This window comes from Erpetoichthys calabaricus, chromosome 7 (genome assembly GCF_900747795.2).
Source record: "Erpetoichthys calabaricus chromosome 7, fErpCal1.3, whole genome shotgun sequence".
NCBI lineage: Eukaryota > Metazoa > Chordata > Cladistia > Polypteriformes > Polypteridae > Erpetoichthys > Erpetoichthys calabaricus.
Window position 1 is genome coordinate 61,838,729 of NC_041400.2, and position 16,186 is coordinate 61,854,914.

Consider the following 16,186-nt stretch of genomic DNA (forward strand, 5'->3'; position numbering starts at 1 on the left):
CTTCAACTAATATGAACAAACTCTGCTGTTTCCTTGAGGGAAATGCACTCATGTCATTTTGGAAATGGATGACCAACCCTAGTGTTGAATGCACTGAGGATGAATCCACAGAAAGGTCATAAAATATTAAAAGATGAATCCACCAAAAGGAAACAAAATATTACATGATGTTTCACACAGAACCACTCTCTGGGTTTTACATGAGTAATAACAATATGATTACTTCGCATAGAGTTAGAAGACTTTGTTATTGCAATGGTGTTACATCCAATATGTCTGTCTTTTATATATGCACATACACTGTGGTTGATTATAGAGAGAAGCCTATTCACTTGTTAGATGTCACATATTCATTACTGTGTCATCTACAAAATCCAATCTGCCAGAAATGAATGTTATATACAATTGTTTTAGAATAAAGGAAAATTTTGCAGTGCTCTGCCTTTTAATGTTGATGTCATTATCATAATGAAAATTTATAAATGTGGCATTTTCAGATGTGCTGATGGTGACTGTTTCTTGTGTACTAATCAAGTGGATTTATTGTTGTCACTGTATGAAAATTCAATTTGATGGCTTTTTCATGTGGTGTATTCTAGCAAACTGATTATGTAGCCTCCTCAGCAATACGTTTATGCTGGGAAAACAAGCCAAAATCATCCTTTTTTTTTTCTAACAACAAAAAATATTGTTATGTTTACAAGAAACATGTAAATACCAAAATGTCAGCACAATCACAGAATAAAAGGTATGTCTAGTGTCTGCTACTGTAAATTCAGCAGCTTGACATACGACCTAAGTCTTCAGGCATATCATGGTGGTTTAGTTATACAGTGCTGTATGCTTCACTTTTCCTTTGAAGTTAAATCTCATGTAGTTCTGGTGAGGTATAAAAACTGCCTTGTTATACAGTAACCTTGGAAAGGATCCGCCAGTGATGGAACAGATGATGTAAAGATGCTATAATGATTGCACTTGCCATCCCACTTGGTCCCTTTATTGGTGAAGAGTATTGAGTTTCAGATGTACCCACAGCTTGCTGCACCCAGCAATTAGAACTCAATACTAAATTGTTTCCATTTGGATGCAATGTATTATTATCCACATCAGCCTTTACTTGTGACTCATGAGACTTTTATGCCACGATCAGGAATATACATCTTTTGCATATTTCTGATGATTGCCTGTTACACATCTAAGAATTTGTACAGTTTCAGTACAGTCATCATTATCAGTGAAATGCAGGTATTTCATAATGAATAAAAAATGACACACACTTCATGAAATGTTTATAGTATCTTCTGGTTTTCTGGTCAATTTGTATTTTTTGAAACACAATGCTGTTTGCCACTATACGTTCTTGAAGGTTTGACCTGCTGTGCCAATGCTTGCGACCCAGCACCAGCCCACATTTTATTTCCAGGCAAATATATCTGCTTGGCTGTTTTTTAAGAGGTGCTTGGATGTGGATTCCTTTGAACTGAATTAAACAAAATGTTTTCCATCCAGTTCAATAGCATTTAATTAAATTTCACCAAATCTTTTGATATGGAACAAACATGCAGATGTTTGCATCATTTGATGTGAAGTAGTCTCTGGCTGTGATCCATCCAAGAGGACGGAAAAGGAATCAGAAGTGCTTTTTGGGATCAAATTTATCACTTCCTCATGGTACAGTAGCCAAAATGTCTTTCATAATGTTCCAGACACCACTGTCTGTTAAGCTAATGTCACATTAGGCAATTTTTCTAGCAATTTGTAGTCATAGACTTCATTTACATTATCTTAGTGAGTCAGAATCAGTCTATGGTATGTGAAGCCAATCACCTAATGTAACATGCCTAATGATGGAGACCAACTAGTCGGCAACTGGCTATGATAAAATGAAACCTGTTTGATTTTTTTTCCCCTTAGTCAGAGGGGTGGGCTGTATATGCAGGAGAACTGATAACCAATGAATGCTCAACCAGGATTTCAATGCGTAGAGTGATGCAAGGAGGAATAAGAAACATGCATGTTTTGAACCTCACAAACTGAAGAGAAGCTTGTCTGTCTGACGTCTCATGTTTATTTGAAATACATACATTCTATGTCTACAGTGATCTATGTAAATGTACGATAAAATAAGTAATGTTAGGACACAAATCAAATCTATGCTTTTATTATATCAAATATAACCACTTGAAAGAAAGTTTTTACTTTTGTGACAATCGTGCTTATGTGACATCAAGGTAATTACAATGGCACACAAACATAATTTGTTATTTACCATCAACTTACAAATTTTCACAGACTGTTACTCAGATGAAATATATTTATTCTATCAAATATAACTGCTTGAATGTGCAACACACACAAACACATTCGTGCATGAAAACGTCTTTATTTGAAAATGATATTTAGACTTGACAGTCTTTACACATTCACACCAACATGTTATTTGAACAATTTCTTTTCATTCAGTTTTATTCTTGAGTAAAAGCACACTTTTTTCATATTATCTTTTGTGAAAGTTTTATTTTATTAACATTAAATCTGCCTTTGTGTCTCTCGCTCTCTTCCTCTCTCATGTGTGCACACATACACAAAACATTTTCATTTTTGTACAATCTGAAACTAGAACTTTACACAAAGTGTAGAAATAATTTTGGGTTGGGAGTTGTAACGTAGCATCACCCTCAGATGATGCTCATACCACACTCCACCAGGACATGCGGAGAGAAGAACAGTACAGAGAGGTTAGTACCACAATATATACAATTGTTAATTTCAAATTTTAACAGTTTCTACACATCCAAGGATCCTCCTTCCTACATTTAGGACAGGTATACCAGTTGCACTGTATACACTGCTCTGTACTACAGTTCCTATTACAGCAAAGGAGCACCTGGCACTGAGTTTTCTTTCCAGAGGGAATTGAAGTTGCATCCTCTTTTCTTTTTCCAGCACCTTTTCTTGCAAAGAAACAACAACAAATCTCCTCTGCAAGGTGAGCTAAGAACATCTTCTTTTCTCAGTGGACCCTGTGCATGCCTTGTACAGTACATGTGCATTCATTGCCTCCAGGTCAAGCATGTTGTAGAACATGGCAACCAACCACCTGTGTGTTCCTGAATAAGCACATGCCTTCTGGTCCATGATGTCAACGCCACACTATATATATATAAGACCATGTTTGGTCTTTTTTCCCGATGGTCCCGAACTAAGAATGCAGACAGACTTCTTCTTTGGGTACATACACTGTCAACATGGCACTGCCAGCTCTAAACACTAGCATGGAGAATTCCTCACTTCCTGAAGTGTCTTTAGCTGGAGGTGGAAGTTCCCGTTGTACCTTATTTATGGTGCCAAGCAGGGTTGTGTTGCATTGCAGCAGTCTATTATCCAGCGACAGAGATGTAAAGAAGTTGCCTGTTGTTACAGGTCTGCCCTTGTCCAGAAATGGCTCTATAAGGTTCATGATAACATTCTCATAAAGTCTTTCTCCCGTGGGATGACTGGGGTCCTTTCCTAAATAAGGAGTAGCACAACACATGCTTTTCATCTCCAGATCTGCAGCAATCCAAAACTTTATGCTAAATTTGTCAGGCTTGGTTGAGATGTATTGCAAGTAAGGACAACGGTCCTTGGTTGGAAACAGTTGCTTGTCAACAGTAATACAGTATGTTGTCCTGGGTTGTAACTCAAAATACAGTTCTGAACAAAACTTTTCCAGTTGTGAGAGATTACAGCAAATCTGTCATTTTTTGCACGTTTTGCATGGGTGCTGTTGTTGTCAAGGTGCCAGTGCCCCATAAGTGTTTGATAGCGGTCACGGGGCATCATACCTTTCATTGCTGGTATAACAAATAGTTCAGACCAGGGGGTATTTTTTGTACGTGGATTACTCATTTAGCCGGATGTAATTGTTGACGATTTGGCGTGATCCTGGATCTGTCGGTTTTTCGAAACTCGTGCTGGATGTGTTGTCATAGCAACACGGAGCAGGTTTGTTCAGTGTAAACAAGGTTTAGCTCACACACTTAATCAGTGTCTGTGCGTGGAATTCATTCAGTCATGACTTCGTCTTACATGAATGAGCGACCAATTGATATTGGTACGCAAATTATAATAAGAGAATTACATATATAGAGGGTTTTGCGCGATCGGCAAGATCCTTTATTGCTCCCGGAGGAAATTCTTTTCAAAAGATACCGCTTTAGCCGAGGGGGAATATTGTACCTCAAAAATTTATTAGGACCTTATATTCAAATTCAAACTCGGCGAAGTCGGGCTCTCACAACCACACAGACAGTACGCATTGCTTTGAGGTTTTTGAAAGCGGCACTTTTTTTATATACTGTAGGCAATGCAGAAAATCTATCTAAAAGTGCAGTTTGCCAGGCAATTCGTAAAGTCTGTTTGGCTCGGAAATATTTCCTTCGGGTTTTCATAGTGTTTCCTGGACACCTGCGTGTGCAGACAATAAAAGAGGCATCTCATGCCATTGCAGGTAGGCAACACACAGGCAAAAATACTCACAGTTCCATGAAGAATCTCACAATCAGCCTAACATTCTCATTACCCAGGATTTCCAAATGTGCTTGGGGCACTGGATTGTACGCATGACTGGATTTAGACACATGATATTCTATATGGTGTTCCACAAGGCTCTATCCTGGGTCCGCTGCTCTTCTCAATCTACATGCTTCCATTAGGTCAGATTATCTCAGGGCATAACGTGAGCTACCACAGCTATGCTGATGACACACAGCTGTATTTATCAATAGCACCTGATGACCCCAAATCTTTTGATTCGCTAACACAATGTCTAACTTGTATCTCAGAATGGATGAATAGTAACTTTCTCAAATTAAATAAAGAAAAAACCGAAATCTTAGTGATTGGCAATAATGGATACAATGAGGCTATTAGAAATAAACTGGATGCATTAGGATTAAAAGTCAAATCGGAGGTAAAAAGCTTAGGGGTAACCGTTGATTGTAATCTGAATTTTAAATCACATATTAATCAGATCACTAGGACAGCATTTTTTCACCTAAGAAACATAGCAAAAGTTAGACCTCTTATATCATCGAAAGATGCAGAGAAATTAGTTCATGCGTTTGTTTTCAGTCGGCTAGATTACTGTAACGCACTCCTCTCAGGACTACCCAAAAAAGACATCAATCGTTTGCAACTAGTGCAGAATGCAGCTGCTAGAATCCTTACCAGGAAAAGAAAATCCGAACACATTTCTCCAGTTTTGATGTCACTACACTGGTTACCTGTGTCATTCAGAATTGACTTTAAAATTCTGCTTATGGTTTACAAAGCTTTAAATAATCTCGCCCCGTCTTATATATTGGAATGTCTGACACCTTATATTCCAAATCGTAACCTCAGATCCTCAACTGAGTGTCTCCTTAGAATTCCAAGAGCAAAACTTAAAAGAAGTGGTGAGGCGGCCTTCTGCTGTTATGCACCTAAAATCTGGAATAGCCTGCCAGTAGGAATTCGCCAGGCTAATACAGTGGAGCACTTTAAAAAACTACTGAAAACACATTATTTTAACATGGCCTTCTCATAACTTCACTGTAATTTAACCCTGATACTCTGTATATCCAATTCATTATAATAACTATTCATTCAAAATCTGTACTAACCCCTACTCTCTCTTCTGTTTCCTTTTCCGGTGTCCTGACCATCTACCCAAAGCACCATGATATTCCAACAATGATGGATGGATTAAAAGCCAGAAGTCTGTATGACTATCAGCATCAAGTGACTCCGTGAGAACCCTAACTACAAAGAGGACTATTTCATTTATGTTAGGTGGAATGCCCAGAGGGGACAGGGCGGTCTCGTGGCCTGGAACCCCTACAGATTTTATTTTTTTCTCCAGCCTTCTGGAGTTTTTTTTTTTTTTTTCTGTCCACCCTGGCCATCGGACCTTACTCCTTTCTATGTTAACTAATGTTGTCTTATTTTAATTTCTTATTTTGTCTTTTATTTTTCTTCTCTTCATTGTGTAAAGCACTTTGAGCTACTTTTTGTATGAAAATGTGCTATATAAATAAATGTTGTTGTTGTTGTTGTACGCATTTTCCGAATAATCAGACACAGTGTCTTCATCAAATATTTGACCTTCATCAATATCTCGTTTGTCAGACACAGGTTCTAGGGATATGACATTCCCTGCAACTGACCCAACAAAAAAGAGGGCTATATGGAATATACCTATGGCACACAATGATGACAAATATATGCAGTGACCATCCTTTACCTGAAATGAAGTTACTGCTGCATCCTGCCACTGGTTCTGAGGAGGAGCTTTGCCCTGTAATGCCCTCAGAAACAGGGCGATGGGAATTTTGCTGGAGAGCCAACTCTTCTGCAGGGGTTAGGTCTGGACCAAGTGGACCTCCACCTGTTTTTTGCTTGTCTGCTTTCTTATTAGCTTTAGAATTAATGTTTTTTATATTATATATGATTCTTTATGTCAACAATTCTTTAAATAGTTTTATAGCAATATTCACCAATTTGAAGTATATTCTTGTACTTCAGATCTGGAATTATGACATATTAAATAATAATTAATCTGACACATAAGAAATGAAACGCTGCATTCAGTAAGTACAATGCACACTACTTAGCGTTTAATTTGTCGGCCACTTTTTGCCAGCTGTCTTTTCTGGTTTGGGCTGCTTTTGCAGTGTTACCCCTTGTGCATATTAAATCTTGAAATTCTTTTTTTTTTAAATATTTTTATTTTATTCATTTTCATTGTAATCATTCCATACAAACAGATCAATTTATAACCCAACAAATTTGAAGACTAATCAAACCCCACCCCTGAGAAGGAGAGCTTAGCTAAAGGAAAATTGCTTTAGGCTTTTTAATAAGGCAACATTAAACAAAAGAAAGGGAGAAGTGAATATCTATGTAAATAAGAGATGGAGAAGGGAGTTAAATGCAATAATAGTTATTTCTCTTATTCTAAAATAATATTGATTAAATCCTGCCATGTTTTGAAAAAATGTTATACAGATCCTCTAACTGAAAATTTGATTTTTTCCAATTTCAAATAATATAAAACATTGGTTTCCCACTGACTTATAAGAGGAGAATTAGGATTCTTCCAATTTAACAAAATAAGTCTGCGTGCCTAAAGTGTAGTGAATGCAATCACAGTTTGCTTGTCCTTCTCTACTTCAAGTCCATCTGGAAGAACACCTAACACAGCTGTTAATGGGTTAGGAGGGATTATGATACCAAGGCTGTCTGAGAGGCACTTAAAAATTTTTGTCCAAAATGATGTTAGTTTAGTGCAGGCCCAAAACATGTGACCCAGTGAGGCAGTGGCTTGGTTGCAGCGTTCGCAGGTTGGATCCTGCCCTGGAAACATTTTGGACAGTTTTAAGCGAGACAGATGGGCTCAATATATAATTTTTAGTTGAATAATTCTATGCTTTGCGCATATAGAACTCGAGTGAATTCTCTGCTTTGCTACCTTCCACTCCTTTTCTGATATATTGATTAAGAGATCTTCTTCCTAATGTCCTCTTGGATCTTTGAAAGGTAGGGACTCTAATAAGATTTTATATATTGCGGAAATAGTGTTTGTTTCCTCGAAATTGAGCAGTATTTTTTCCAGCATTGTGGAGGGTGCAAGGTGGGGGAAATCGGGCAATTTCTGTTTAACAAAATTTCTAATTTGAAGATAGTAAAAGAAATGTGTAGCTGGGAGGTTGAATTTTGAACGTAATTGTTCAAAAGATGTAAATATGTTGTCTATATAAAGATCTCTGAGCATTTTAATCCCAAAACTTTTCCAGGTATTAAAAACTGGATATACTTGCGAAGGTTGAAAGAGGTGGTTCTCTTGCAGAGGTGCCACTGATAAAAGATTTTCCATCTTAAAATACTTCCTAATTTGGTTCCATATTCTGAGTGAGTAAAGCACAATTGGGTTATTAGTATATTTGCGATAACTTTCATTTATTGGAGAGCAGAGCAGGGAATATAAAGAAGTACTACAGGATTTTATTTCTATTGCGGACCAAGCCTGTGTATGTTCATATATTTGTGTCCAGGTTTTTATGGCTTGTATGTTTGCTGCCCAGTAATAAAACTGAAAATTAGGTAAAGCCATGCCACCTTCTGCCTGAGGTCTTTGTAGGGTCGCTCTTCGGATACGTGGGTGTTTTGAGTTCCAAATGAATGAGGTTATTATTGAATCTAACTGTTTAAAAAATGATTTATTGATATATATTGAAATGTTTTGAAATAAAAAGAGAAGTTTAGGAAGGATATTCATCTTAACAATGTTAATTCTTCCGGCTAGAGTGAGATGAAGGGTTGACCATCTATGCAAGTCTTGCTTAATTTTTTCCATACAGACGCCAAAATTTTGTTGATAAAGAGCTTTATGTTTACTTGTGATATTTACCCCATGGTATTTAAACTGATCTGCTATGATAAAAGGTGGGGTGTCTAATCTAATATTATATGCTTGTGAATTCACTGGAAAGAGTATACTTTTATTCAGATTAATTCTAAGACCAGATATCTTTTGAAATTCTGTTAGTGCTGTTAAAACAGCGGGGACAGTGTTTTCTGGGTCTGATATATATAAGACCATATCATCTGCATATAGAGAAATTTTCTGTTCCAGTCCTTCTCTGACAATCCCCTTTATCTGATAAGAATTTCGGCAGTGAACCGCCAGTGGTTCAATAGCGATTGCAAACAACAGTGGCGACAAGGGACATCCTTATCTGGTACCACGTTCTAGTTTAAAGTAGTCTGAGCAAATGTTATTAATACAAACTGAAGCTTCTGGATTGGTATACAGTAGTTTGATCCAAGCATAAATATTCGGGCCAAACCCAAATTTCTCCAATGCAGTGAAAAGGTAATTCCATTCAATCATGTCAAATGCCTTTTCTGCGTCTAATGATAGTAATATCTCTGGGGTGTTTGATTTTGCTGGTGAATATATGACATTAAACAAGCGTCGGAGATTTGAAGATAGGTGTCGGCCTTTAATAAATCCAGTTTGATCTTGTGATATTACCGAGGGCAGCACTTTCTCCATCCTTCTAGCTAGGATTTTTGAGAGTATCTTAACATCATTATTCAGGAGTGAAATTGGTCTATATGATGCACATTGTAACAAGTCCTTATTTTGTTTAGGAAAGACGGTGATTAATGCTTGTCAAAATGTTTGAGGTAGAATTTGGTTGTCTCTAGCTTCTGTAAATGTTGCCAATAAGAGTGGAGCTAGCTGAGTGGAGAATTTCTTATAAAATTCTACGGGGTAACCATCAGGGCCTGATGATTTCCCGCTTTGTAGTGACTTTGTAGCGTCTAGTAATTCTGTTAGCGTTAGAGGTTTATCCAGTTCCTCAGCACTTAAAGCATCTATTTGTGGTATTTGTGAATTATCCAGAAATGCATTAGATTGTGTGTTGTCTTCTTTGGACTCAGTGGAATATAAAGACTTATAATAATCTCTAAATGTGTGCATTATTTTATTATGGTCGATGATTTCTTCTCCATTTTTGTTGGTGATTACTGGTATTGCATTGTGAACTTCTTGTTTATGAATTTGTTGAGCTAAAAGCTTATTAGCTTTTTCTCCGTGTTCATAGTAATGCTGTCTAGACTTATAAATAAGTTGTTCAGTTTCTTTAGTTGTTAAGATGTTAAGTTCTGTATGTAGGGCCTGCCTTTTCCTGTGGAGAACTTCATTTGGACGCCTGGCTTGTTCTTCATCTATTCTAGTAATTTCATTTCTTAGCTCTGACACTTTCTTGGTTTCTAATTTATTTCTGTGGGAGAGATATGAAATAATCTGTCCTCTTAAGAAGGCCTTTAGAGTTTCCCAGAGTGTTCCTGCAGAGACCTCTGTGGACGTGTTTGTCTCTAGGAAGAAGCTGATTTGTTTAGATATAAATTCTGTGCAGTTCTCGTCTGCCAATAAAAGAGGGTTAAGATGCCATCTGCGAGGTGAGTATGAGGGGCTTATTGATTTTAGCTCCAAGACTAGAGGGGCATGGTCAGAGATAACAATTGTGTCATATTTGCATGATTTAATTGTAGGCAGGAAATTATTATCTATAAAAAAAATAATCAATTCTTGAGTAGCTATAATGCACTGGTGAGTAGAACAAATATGTTCTTGAGTTTGGGTTAAGAAACCTCCAGGGGTCTGATAAGTTGTGATCATTCAAAAACTGTGTAATTATCTTTGTAGTATTAGATGTCGTCCCCCCTGTCACAGGAGTCCTATCTAAGAGTGGATTTAAAACACAATTAAAGTCCCCAGCCATTATAATTTTATGAGTGTTCACATTGGGAATGGATGCAAATAGATTTTGCATGAATTCCTTATCATCAACATTGGGTGCATAAACATTTATCAAAATCATTTTACTGTTATATAAGTTGCCCATGACCATCACATATCTCCCTTCAGGGTCCGACACTACATCTGATGCTACAAATGGAACTGTTCTATGTATGAGAATTCCCACCCCTCTAGTTTTCTTTATAAAGCTAGAATGGAACATTTGGCCAGTCCAGTCTTTTTGTAATCTGAACTGATCCTTGGTTAGTAAGTGGGTCTCCTGTAGAAATACTATTTTAGCGTTTAAGCCTGTTAGGTGAGAGCATACTTTCTTTCTCTTTAATTTGTGATTCAGGCCTTTAACATTCCAGCTCACAAAGTTAACTGTCCCATCATGGAGACATTGATTCTGAGTTTTTAATGTCATTTATAGTTTTAATTGGTAATATGGCAGTTTTAATCTTAGTTTCAAGATTCCCCATGAGTTATTGCATTTTAGCCTATTGTTGCATTGATATTTATAATTATAAGAATTACAAGAATAGATTAGATATAACCTGCTCTCCTTCTCTCCCCCCTTTATCCCCCCACCCCCCCATTTTGCCTCCCCACAGGAGGCTAGATCCCACTTCGCGATGTTCCAGTCCTCTGACATACGAAGAGACAGAGCACGTCCAAAACAAAACATCCCACCCTGCAGCGGCGTTACAGGATTAAAACAGAGATATCTTTTGCAGTTAAATTCTTAATACTATCTGCCGAAGATGTTCTCATTAACAATATTTAAGCTTGAAATAATCTTCAGCGCTTTTAAGTTAAGATAAAAAAAAAAAAAGAAAAAAAAAAGAAAACAACCCTGGGAATTATTTTAAAAACTAGTCTAGGATAAACCTGGTAATTCCTACTGTAATAGTATAATGGTAATAGTATAGATAGTAGAAAAAGCAATAAACCAAGGGAATGAAGTTAAACAGTCTACTTTAAGGTATAGTAAAAAAAAAAAAAAAAAAAAAAAAACGAATCCTACTTTAATTACTTCCACATTTTCACACTCACGTCTATAACTCTATAACTCTGATTAAAACATAAACATATAAAGTCCAGATAAAGAAAGAAAGAAAAAAAAAAAAAGGGATGTATAATTATAATACCAGTCTCTTTAAACATGGATCCAGAGAGCAGATCATAGGTCCTTCCCGTTCCTTGATAGAATACGGCTCCTTATTAACTTTCAAAAAAGTGTCGGAAACAGCTTCTTTAGTTCTTTTTCAGCTTCTTCTTTGCTTAAGAAAATATAATGTTGATCTTGAACTTCCACTTTAAGTTTGGCGGGATACAAGAGGCTGTATTTGATATCGGCTTTCCGTAGCAACTTTTTAATGTCGATGTAGGATCTGCGTTTTGCAGCTGTTGATGGTGAGAAGTCGGGAACAATATGAATAAGATTATTTTCGAATATAATCTCTTGCTTGCGTCTGAGAAGTGCCATCACATCAAGCTTACATCGTAGTCACTCGAAGCGGACAATAAAAGATCTAGGTTTAAAGGCGCTTGGTATCTTTGTGCGATAAGCCGTGGCTATCTCAATGTCGAGTTTAAAGTCATCTCCAATTATTTTAGACAGTAATTCTACTGCAAATTTCACTGGGCTTGAGCTTTCTCGTTTCTCAGGTATACCCTCAATTCTTATATTATTTCTTCTGCACCCATCCTCCAGGGCTGCAAGTCTGTCTGCAAGTTTTTTGCATTCCGAGTTCGCAGCTGTGGCTTTTTCATCGGCGTTAGACGCCAGTTGTTCCGCTGTTTCAACTCGAGCCGTGAGTCCCTGCTTAACGTCTTCCAGCTGATCTGAAACGTCATTAATATGGTCATCAAGCCTTTTCAGTTTGGAATTAGTTTCTTCAATGTGTTCCACTAATTTCTCCAACATGCCTTTAAAGTTCACGTCAAAACGTTTAAATAGACGCGTTTCCTTATCTTTGTTATCCTTCTTGAGCTCAATGGCCACCTTCTTAAGATCATTCGTATTATCTTTCTTAAGCTCATTCATGGCCGTAACCATGGCAGTGGCCAGTGTAGCGATCATCTCTTTCAGTTCAGTTTTCAGTTCGGACAGTTCGCTTCGGCTTTCGTGCTCCGCGAGTGGAAATGCAGCTCCTGTTACAGCAGGCGCTGCAGGCTCGTGATGTGTAGATCAGAGCACGTCCTGCAGAGCCCTTTCTAGTCTCGAATGATCCTCAGAAATCGGCGATCCATCGCGACCTGTATCACTTGCACCTTCGCTCCCATTTTCACTCTCGACTGGAGACGATACAATGGAGCGGGGTCCCAGGAATTCTGCGCATTCGTCTACCTGTTCCAGGTCAGTCTCCGTGAGGCCATACCTTGCACTTGCACTCAGACTGGAAGTCTGTCCAGACTTTGATACAGCTTTAAGTTTCTTTTCCGGTTCTTTCTGACTTTTCTTCTTGTTACTCATGCTTGTATATTGTAGTGGAAGTTCCTTGGTCGGATTAAATACAGGATACCTCTAAATAATATGAAATACGTGGGAAAATAAAGCCGCTGCTAGCGGAACTCTGCTTCAGACGTCCATCTCCTATAAACGGACGAAACCATTCTTGAAATTCTTAATGTCTTTCGAATAAAAGGTCTTGCTCTGCTTGTGTGAAAAAAAAATGCGCCCGTTGTTCACCTCTCCTGCTAAATGAATCTTAGGTTGGAGGGGTCTGTTCATTTTTGACATTGAAGACGACCCATTTAAAGCTTTTGTTTCTTTCCTAGTATCTATATAAACACAGGTGAACTCCACTTTCTATACTACAACTTGTCTGAAGAAGGGGCCTGAGATGCCTCAAAGCTTTCATATTGTAATCTGTTCAATTAGCCAATAAAAGGTGTCATTTTTGCTTCATTTCTCATATATTAGATATTGTGTGCAATGTAAGCATGTGTAGAAAAACAAAACTAATCCTGGTTTAACCAAAGCACTCATACAATTATAGTGTTGAAAATTGGAGCATAGGTGGAGAACAACAAAGCTGCAGGTTTTCCAAACTGTATGGACAGAGAACATGAAAAATTTTTTTTAAATCTCTCTTTATGAACTGCTAATCAGTTGCTAATCTAACAAACAGGAATTGCGATCTGCAGGTTTTATGAACTTCTTTAATGATAAACGTGACAATGCATGATCCCAGATATCAGCACCACTTCGCAAACTAAATATTGTAGTGCCAAACATTGTGGGTCCCTGTGCACATCACTTAATGATTCCTTGACTTATTTTTTTTATTTGCTATTGTTAATTTGATCTATGCCTTAATTTCATGAAATATTAAGACTTTAAACTTTGTACATTTCCATAAAATCTGAAAAAATGGAGGTGTTCCAAAACTTTTTACCGGTAGTGTATATCAAAAATTTCTGGATTTTTCTTCAGCATTCAATGCCATCCAACCTCAGATACTGAGAAATTAAACACATGGAATGTTAACCCATTTACTACGTACTTTATGGATTCAGGACTTTCTTTTAATTCATTCACGGACAGTCCAAGTACAAGACACCTTTTTAAAAAGTCAAAAAATCAATATAATAATAATAATTCTTTACATTTATATAAAGCTTTACTACTCAAAGCAGTTTTTCATAGTGACCTGGGAGTCACTTCAACCACCACTAATGTGTAGCATCCACCTGGATGATGGGGTGGCAGCCATTATTGTGTCAGTACACTGAACACACATGAGCTGTTAGGTGGTGAAGTGGTGAAACAGATTAGGGGGCCAGAATGACTATGCCACGGAGGGCAGTTTAGCCTGGACATCAGGATACACCCTACTCTTTATGAAGGATGCCCAGAGATCTTTCATGACCACAGCGTCTGAACCTCGTTTTTTACGTCTCATCCAAAGGATGGTGCCATTTTTCAGCACAATGTCCCCATCACTGCACTGTGGCATTGGGATCCACACTCAGACCACAGGTTTAGCACCCCCTGCTGGCTTCACCAACAGCTCTACTAGCAGCAGCAACCCAAGCTTTTCCTAGATGATCTCCCATCCAAGTATTGGCCAGTCCCAAACATGTCTTTAGGTGGACAACCTCTTCTGAAGTGCATATGGTATGGCTATTGGCACGATGCCTTTTTAATAATGATTATCGAAAATAATAAAACATTCATTATGTATAAAGTTTTCATATTAATCATGTATCCATTTTTAGATAAATATGCACTCTCAAAATAAGTCATTAGCAGATAAATGACAAGGCCTTCGTGTTGTCCTTTCATCATAGTGTGATCCAGTCTGGTTTTCAAATTATGTAAAGATTTTAGAATTTCCATGCCAGCTTTAACTGTCTTATCTCCATCTGTTTCTTTTATTTCATTTCTGTCTGTTATTTCATGCAATTGAGAAGACAAATTTCATGTTTTCTTATGTAAACATCATTAAAAAAAACTTCAAATCTTGAACATGGCAGAGTAAAGTCAGGTCTTAAGTAAAGATAAGCTATTTTGTCAAAATTGTAGACCTTACAGAAAAAACAAAACATATAGGTGCATTGCTTAATGCTATTTTCACACACATAGGGAAATATTAGTCTCTCAGTGGCAAATTACATATAAACACCATTCCAAGTGGTGACAAGTTGCAGAATTCATAAATATCATTGTTGTCTGATTTTGACATGGTGTGACATAAAACAAACTATTCACCTCATTTTTTTTGTTTATGGAAATAAATAATCTTAGCCAGATTTTAAACAGACACATTGTATTTGAAGAAATGCCATAGCTGGGTACTGCATTTGTTTTGATTATTTTTTTGAAAAACTGGGAGAAAAGTTCTAATCTCTTGTTACACAAATTCGTAAGCAATCAACAAACAGATTCACTTGTAAACAGAACAAACAGGACCATCAAATGTCACCGATGGTTGCTTTGAAAATGCTCATTAAACTTGCACACAGCATTAGTTACACACAAAACAGTCATTCCAGACCAAACTGGCATCATACTGAATATCAGTCTTTAATGAGCTGTCCTTTTAACAATCCCAAAACTAAGACATTTTATTTTAAAAGTTCCAAGCAGTTGGTAACAAGCAGGTGTTCAACATGTGCCTCACTGTCTCATATCATCCTCCAGAAGCTGAGTATCTTCTAGAATTTCCCAAGTTGGCAGTTTAAAATGCAAAGTCACAATCATGTTAAAATACAGCTTTGCTATACCAGAAACTGCTCCTTCATTAACATAAGTGATATTTATTCTGTTACACTGCATTTGACACTGTAACACTGTAACTGCATTTGACACCACCTTATATTTCTTATACACAGAACAAATTTATATAGTCTTTCTATTATTATGGGTTAACATTCCTAGTGTTTATTTATTTAATTTATTTATTTTGTTTTACTTACATTACCATTTAATAGGTTTAACCCCCAGACGCTGAGTATTGTGGTTTCACAGCTTAATATACAGCCCCAGTCTCAACATTTGTGTGGTTTTGCACTTAACTAAATCAGATTAACTTATCCAATAAAGTTTGTTTAAGTGATTGTCACCCTGTTGCTCTGATCCTTTTTTTATTTAAATGATTTTAGAAACTGTTTAGAGATCTGTCTCTTTTGTCCAGGTGGGATAAGATGGTTTCTAATGTCAGGGCAATCGCTTATCAGTAGATCTGTCACATGCTGCCTCCCACATTAGACCCACTAAAATTTGACTATCATCAAGACAGATCCACTAGCCCTGACATAACAAACCATTCTTTCCCACCTTGAAAAAAAGAAACGTGTGTGAGAATGTTGTGTGTAGATTACAGCTCAATGTGTAAGCTATAG